This window comes from Mustela nivalis (assembly GCF_964662115.1).
Source record: "Mustela nivalis genome assembly, chromosome: 9".
Classification (NCBI taxonomy): Eukaryota; Metazoa; Chordata; class Mammalia; order Carnivora; family Mustelidae; genus Mustela; species Mustela nivalis.
The window spans coordinates 1,889,884-1,897,575 of NC_139028.1; the positions used below are offsets into that span (position 1 = coordinate 1,889,884).

The window sequence follows — 7,692 nt, forward strand, 5'->3', positions numbered from 1 at the left end:
TTGAGAAAACTCAAATGAATCAATACCATAAAAGAACCCATTTTAACTGAGAGATGTAATGAATGCTCAAGAAATAATTTTATGACAGGATAATTCTTCCCTATGAAACAGCATACAGAAACCAGGGGAAACACCTGGAAGCAAAATAAACTATACTGAAAATAAGAATTAGGAAAAAGATAAATGATGAAAGATAAGAAAATTAGAACTGCGAGAGAGACCTAGTGAATAGAATTTTTAGCTTGTGGTTTAATGTTTTTGAAGATAATCTAGAGTTCTTAACTGCCTTGAGACAGGCTGGTTGTAGGCAGTTTAGGCAGACCCCTAAGACAGGCCTACTTTGGGCAGGTGGTGTTGGAGGAGGCCATTGGGCTGGACAAAGACAAATCCAACCACTTGACTAAAGTGTCTGTGAAGATGTTGAAGTCAGATGCTACAGAGAAAGACCTGTTAAACCTAATCTCAGAAATGGAGATGATGAAGATGATTGGTCAGCACAAGGACACCATCAACCTGCTGGGTTCTGCACACAGGATGGTCCTTCGTACACTCTCATGGAATATGCCTCCAAAGACAACATACAGGAGTACCTGCAGGCCCAGAGGCCTCCTGACCTGGAGTACTGTTACAATATCAGCCACAATGCAGCAGAGCATCTCTCCTCCAAGGACCTGGTATCCTGTGCCTATCAGGTAGCCTGAGGCATGGAGTACCTTGCCTCCAAGAAGTGCATACACCAAGACCTGGCCACCAGGGAAGTGCTGGTGACAAAGGACAACATGATGAAGATCTCAGACTTCAGCCTTGCCAGAGATATCACCACATCAGTTACTATAAAAAGACAACCAACAGTGGACTGCCTGTGAAGTGGATGGTCCCTAAGGCCATGTTTGACCAGAGCTACATCCACCAGAGTGACTTCTGGTCTTTTGGGGTGATCCTGTGCAAAATCTTCAATCTGGAAGCCTCCCATATCCTGGAGTGCCTGTGGAGGTGGCTTTCAAGCTGCTGAAGGAGTCATTTGATGGTTAAGCCAATAAGTGCACCAGTTATACACAATAATGAGGGGTGGCTGGCATGTGGTTCCTTCAAGCTGCTGGTAGAAGACCTGGATCATACTGTGGCCTTGACCTCCAACCAGGAGTACCTGGACCTGTCCTTGGCCCTGGAACAATACTGTCTATACTTTCCCAACACCTGAAGCTCCACCTGCTCCTAAGAGAAGAATTCCACCTTCTCTCATGTGCCGTTGCCCAGGGAGGCCTATCTGCCCTGACACCCAGCCCAGCTTGCCAATGGTGGACTCAAATGACTAGTATCCCTATTACTCCTGTCCAGATTCCGTCATAAGCTGTAACCCTTACCCCCCACCCTCCCTGCAAGACTCACTGCCTTCTCCTTTGTCCCTTTCCTACTGGCAGGAGCCAGCTGCCTACCTGAGGCCTTCACCCCTTGAAGTTCACCTCTCTTCCCCTTCCTCTTCCTCCTCCTTACAACCTGCTCCTGAAAGAAAGGCACAGAGAGGCAGGTACTTGCTCGTGGCTACTTCCTTCCCGCCCATATGTTGGACCAAGACCCCTCCCTGGCATCTGGTACTGCCTGGACTTCGAGGGAGTGGGAGATGAGGCATGCCAGTGAAAGCTGTTGGAGCTTTCCTGTTTTGGTTTTGTCTGCTTAGCATAACATGTAAGACTGAGTTCTGGTGGCAGGGACCTAGTCCTTGGGGCTATAGCACTAGCGAGGGGAGGTCAACTGCTGTGGGCCTTGGCTAAGAGCAACCCCTGCTCCAGAGATATGGTGCCAAGGGCTTATTAATTTTGATACTAATTTGCTTTGCTGACCAAATACCTGGTATCAAAAGATGGGAAGGCAAAGACTGAAAGCAGTGTTGTGACCATGGGGTCCAGCCCCAAACTATGAAGAAAACACAAAGTGTATAAATCTGAGTAAGTATATATTTACACACCTTTTTAAATAGGTTGTTATCAAAGATTTAATCAATGGGTAATATGCTCCTCGTGGCTGGGAAGCATCAGTTGCCATATATTAAAAACAAAAAAAAGAGGTGTCTCGGTGGCTTCCTCCATAAGTGTCCCTTCTTTTCAGGTCATGATCCCAGGGTCCTGGGATGGAGCCCCACATCAGGCTCTCTGCTCAGTGGGAAACCTGCTTCTCCTTTTCCTTCTGCCCTGCTTATAGTTCCTCTTCCTATCTCTCTGTCTCTCAAATAAATAAAATATTTTAAAAAAAGAAAGAAACACAATGTTTTTAAAAGGTCTTTTTTTTTTAAATTTTCTAGGGGTGCCTGGATGACTAGGTTGTTTAAGCAGATGTTTGCCTTTGGCTGGGGTCATGATTCCAGTGTACAGGGCTCCAGCCCTGCATGGGACTACTTGCACCCCAAGGAGCTTGCTTCTTCCTCTCCCTTTGCACGTGATTCCCCCCGCTTGTGCGCTTCCACTCTCTCTCTCTCTCTTTCTCTCTCTTGCTGTCAATAAACAAAATAAAATCTTTTCTTAAATAAATACATAAATAAATAAATAAATAAATAAATAAATAAATAAATTTCTAAACCTACTTTCAGTTTAGGTCCCTTAACAAAAATTGCTACTGCTTCATTTAAAAAAAAAAAAGATAATTTAGAAATGTGCCTCCAGAGCTAAAAAGCTGTTTTTTTTGTTTTTTTTTTTTGTTTTTTTTTTTTTTTTTTTGGTCAGGATTAAATATAGAAGTGCTTTAAAAAGTAAAAGAAAAAATATGCTATATTAACACTAATCACACTATAACTTTGGTGGTTATATCAAGATAATGAAAAGTGATTTTAAAGCAAATTTCATTATCAGACATAAAGATCAAGTCAAAATTACAGAAGAGTAAAAGGATGAATTCCTCAGGGAGTATAATAATTCTTGACTTTTAATACTTAATAACAGATTTGGGGATATATAGGGAAAAATTAAGAATAAAAATCATAACTTCTACCTTAGAAGAGAAATGGAAAAAAATTTCAACACCTTTATTTTAAGATTATATAGACAAATGGTCATCAAATTGGTAAGATATGTAAGACTTGAACAAAATTATCAACTAACTAGATATGCTTGATATTACAGAACACTCCCAACAACCACAGACTACATATATCTTAAGCCATGATTTTCTTTGCAAAGGTCAACATTGATAATGTTCTAGTCATTCCTCCGTGTACCAGGAAAGAAGTAGCATATTTCTTGAAAGACACAGCTATCAAAGCTCCATTGAGAAACCGTAAAGATGGAGAAGGGATTTGAAAATTATATATCTGATAATGGACATCTATTCTGATTATTAAAAAAATGAATAAAAATAAAAAACCTTACTAATAACCAAACAGAGTATCCAATTTTACATGTGAAGAAAATTATTGCAGAGACATGTCACCAAAAGGATATGGATGGCTTATAAGCACATGACAAATTTCTCAACATTTAGACATTAAAGAAATACAAATTAAAATCATAATGAGACATGCTTACATATCTATTAGAATGGCTAAAATTATAAAGGCTAATTGTACTTCGTCTGAGCTAGATTGAGAAGCAACAAAAAATCTAAACTGTTGTTGGCATATATCATGATACCACCACTTTGGAAAATATCTGCCATATAATAGGTTCAGTAGACAATTTGTAAATTTCAGAAAAAAATAATGTTGAGAGTATACTGAATTTCATAAGTCATTTCAATATTTTTTTCCAAAAAAGAAACTATGTAAAACATGCCTTAAATTTACTTTCAAAATATTTTATAGCATATAATGGACAATATACATAAGCCTTAAAGAAACAATCATATAAATAACCATTTCATACCTACTTAAAAATTGCATAATACCACACTCCTAGATCCTCTCTGAATGCTCTAAAATAACCCTTCAAAGGAAATACATTTTTAAAAATAACAGATTTTTTTGACAAATAATTTAATAAATAAAAGTTTCATTCATCTACGTAGATCATAATAAATGTTTTTAATAAGCATGAAATTATAACTCTGAAGTGTGCTAAAATGAAACCACCTGCTAAGGGTGAGAGAACAAAAATAAACATCATTTTTCCAAATAAGAGGAATTTATTACCTTTGTATCAAAGCATGTGGATTTGTTCAAACTGGCAATAAAGGAATATGGAAACACAAACCATAGAAAGTCATATTTTAGATTTCTAAAAGACTTCAAAGTGAAGAGTATACATTTTTTAAATGTTACATAATGCTACATAATGACAATATGACAGGTTGTGACAAATAGCATTTTAAAAGCTCTACTCATAATGGAACGGAAGGTGTCATTTCCCTATAATTTTATATATGTCATTAATTTACTATATCTGGATACAACATATTACCAAACAGATGTTCATCAAAAAAAAAATCATTTTTAATGGAACATAATAATTTGAACCTACATGTATTAATCATTTTTTTCGATCAAACATTTATAGTCTCGCTAAACTTTTTATCAGTTGTCCACAAAATTAAAAAACAATAGGATAAAAAGTCGTGTTTGGAAAAGTAGATTTTCTTTGAAATTTGCATTTAAATGAAAATATTTGCTGATATTTTTAAAACTTTAAATGTAATTATATATATATATGACCTATCAAATGATATAAAATTTTTGGAGACTTATTATAGTTTGGGGCACATGGTAAGCAATAATCAATTTTTTTGTTGATCCAAGTGTTCTTGTATTATTTTTCTTAATTATTCTAGTACCACAATTTATAGTTCTAAGATTTTTTCACCCCCCCATTTTAATATCTCTAAAGGTGGCACTCACCTTGCACTTGATGACATATCCTAGTTTAACTGACAGCATTTCACTTTCTTAGTCGAACATAAACTATAGTGCATCTTACACTTGATGAAAGCTAGGATGCAATTAAATACTCTATTATGGTTACGACTCTGATATTTGAAATCCTCTGGTAGCTCCCTGTGCCCCCACAGTGTAGTACCTCACCTCCTCGCCATAGTATACAAACCATCTCACCCCCAATGTTAACCCCGGGGCTCAGCCTCCATCCCCAGGTGATGCTGCCAGATCAGCTGTCGTTTGTCATGAACTTGCTGTAGTTTCCCAAATGCACTGTGCTGCCTCCTGGCACTTTGAAACTTGACACACTCATCCTCATTCTTCGCTTTGCCCTTGTCTATCACCTCCCCTGAAAATCTGTTCCTAAGTGGTTTTTCCTAGCTCCCACCTACCCTTGGCAGTCTTTTACCTCCCTGTGGTAAAGCCTGTCACACTGCACCATGGACATGCTTGTTGTCCCTCTGAGAAGAGAAAAGGGACAGTGAGGGCCCCCCAGCATTTGCAGCTCTAGTGCAGGGCCCCATGCCTGGCTTGCAGGAAATGCCAGATCATGAAGACAAACGGAGATCATCCTCTGGCTAAAACCAGCTCTTCTTTGCCTACCGCAGGATCTGGATCAATAAAGAGCAGCCAGTTATTATAGCTGTTTTTCTAGGGATATTTCCCCCATATATTTCAGGGGTTTCTGGTTAGCCCCAGAGGGCAAAGTTTTTTCTTCTGGATGGCAGGCAGAGGGCTGCATTGTAGTTCTGAAATTGCCAAACTGGAGGGCTTGTGGGCCAGGAGTTGAAGACAGAAGTCTGAGAACACAAGCAACCTTAGGGTCTGGGCAAGGGCATTGCAGGTACGCTCTGCAGATGAAACAAGATCTCGTGCATCTGAAATCAGGTGAGGATCTGACAAACGCTCAGGTTGGAGTTTTTGTCCCTTATGGCCCTCTTCATGAAGAGGTGGTGGATCACGAGGCCATGGAATTTTTCCCACGATGGGAGATGTGAGATGCTCCAAACCGTAAAGATTCTTCTGCAGGGCGATTGAGACCTGTTGGTTGGCTCCAGGACCTCCCATACGGATCGATTCCGAGTAGGGTTCTAAGGACGGATGGCTGGGGAGTCCGACTCCCATTCCTCTTGTGTCCTAGTGACAAGACAGGTTAGATCTGCTGGATCTGGGGGAGAAACTGAGAGGGTTGAGTTGAAATGGACTCTCTTGAGGATGGGTCCTAATGTGGGTTTGTGTCCATGGAGAACTTGGAATGAGGCAGTGGCACAGGGTCCCTGAAGGGTTCTCCTAACCAGAGGCTTTGACTCAGCTCCAACGTGCAAGATTCCCACGTGGAGACGAGATTTCTTCTGATGGGTGCCTCAAGAAACAGCCATATGCTGCTATTGGAATCCAGGCCTCTGAGGAGAGATGCCTGGACAACAAAGCAATGGATCCGATTAGGATCTAGGGGCCTGCTCACTGCAATTTACCTCTGGGGACATCTGTCCACGGGTCTAAGTGCAGGTAGATGCTCAGCTGGTGTCAGACCGCCCTTGTTTTTCCTGGGCAGTCAACACTATTGGGATGGCCCCGGGCACTTTGGAGGTTTATCATCCTATTTCTAGGTTTGTAATCAATGGAATGGGCAGAATTCCCAGGTACAGTCCTCAGGTTTGGCTCCAAGAACCTGTGCCTGTAGGTTTTGTGGGCCAGGGCTGTGGGGACAGTTGTCTGAAAACACAAACTCGGCTTAGGTTTCGGGTCGTAGGTATTGCAGGACTGATCTACAGACAGTGAGGAGAACTCTTCAGGATATGAACAAGGGGGCGAGTGTGAGACGCTTGCTCAAGATTTTGTCTCTGGATATTGTGTCACTGATGGCCGTGGAATGTCCGAGTGGCCTCATGGGCCATGGACGAGTCTTCCTCTCTGGGCATTTGGCCCGATCCGAAGAGTTTGGGGTTATTCTTTGAGATGGGAGGAGTTGGTTTTGTTTTGTTTTTACCTCAGGTGTCCCACCAAAACAGAGTTTCCAGAGCAGAGCCCTGGGGAGGGGCGAGGGGACAACCAGAAAGCTGGTTAAAACTTGGGGCCTAGGGGCATGGCAAACCCATTATGACGTCTAATGGTCCAGCCACTGAGAGGACTTACTAGAGGACAGGACTCACGCTGAGGGTCACAATGCGTGTTTGTGCCCTCTTCGTACTTAAGCATGGGCGGGGCATAATGTGTCAGGGTCAGGGTCAGTGTCAACGTTTGGGTTAGGGTTTGGGGCAGGCTCACAGTCAGTGTCAGGGTCAGGATTAGTGGTTACTGTTAGGGTTAGCCCCGCTCCTGGGTCATGGACCCATCCGTTCAGGGTCTCAGGATAAACCCTGTGCAGAAGGGTGTAGACCCTCCACCCGATCCCCCTTAACCAGCCTTAAACTGGTGTGTGAACATAACTTGCCCACCAGACATCTAAACCCTCATCAGCCTGATCCTGCTTGGGGCATCTCCTCCCACGATGGCATGGCAAGGTCCTCTTTACACACAGACACACAGACACCCAGAGGCACACACACACACACAGAAACGGGGAAGAGACCTAGGGCTACACCCGTGGATCAGAAGGTGTGGGACTCTCTGACTCTGAGCCCCCTGGTGTCACCTTTTGATTTTATTAGCCAAAGGGTCTGAGGCATTGGGGAAACATGATATGACCTGAAGGGAGGCGACGTGTCTGGCGGGCGAGCTCTCTTCTCCCTGCATCCTCTCGGCTTCAGTACAGCAGAAGAACATGTTGCTGCCTTTAGGATGTGCCTAGAAATGAGCTGGGCAGGGGGTTTTTCTCTGTAATGGGTTGCCTGGAT

At 42.2% G+C, this 7,692-nt stretch overlaps 1 long non-coding RNA gene across 1 annotated transcript; it reads right to left on the reverse strand.

Moving 5' to 3' along the window:
* Window positions 1-1,937: 1,937 nt before the first annotated feature.
* On the reverse strand, window positions 1,938-2,452 carry LOC309841368. The gene is made up of 2 exons (XR_014299089.1): window positions 2,400-2,452; window positions 1,938-2,220 (listed from the first exon to the last, which is right to left on the reverse strand). It is a non-coding gene; the product is annotated as an uncharacterized lncRNA (long non-coding RNA).
* Between the last annotated feature and the right edge of the window lie 5,240 nt (window positions 2,453-7,692).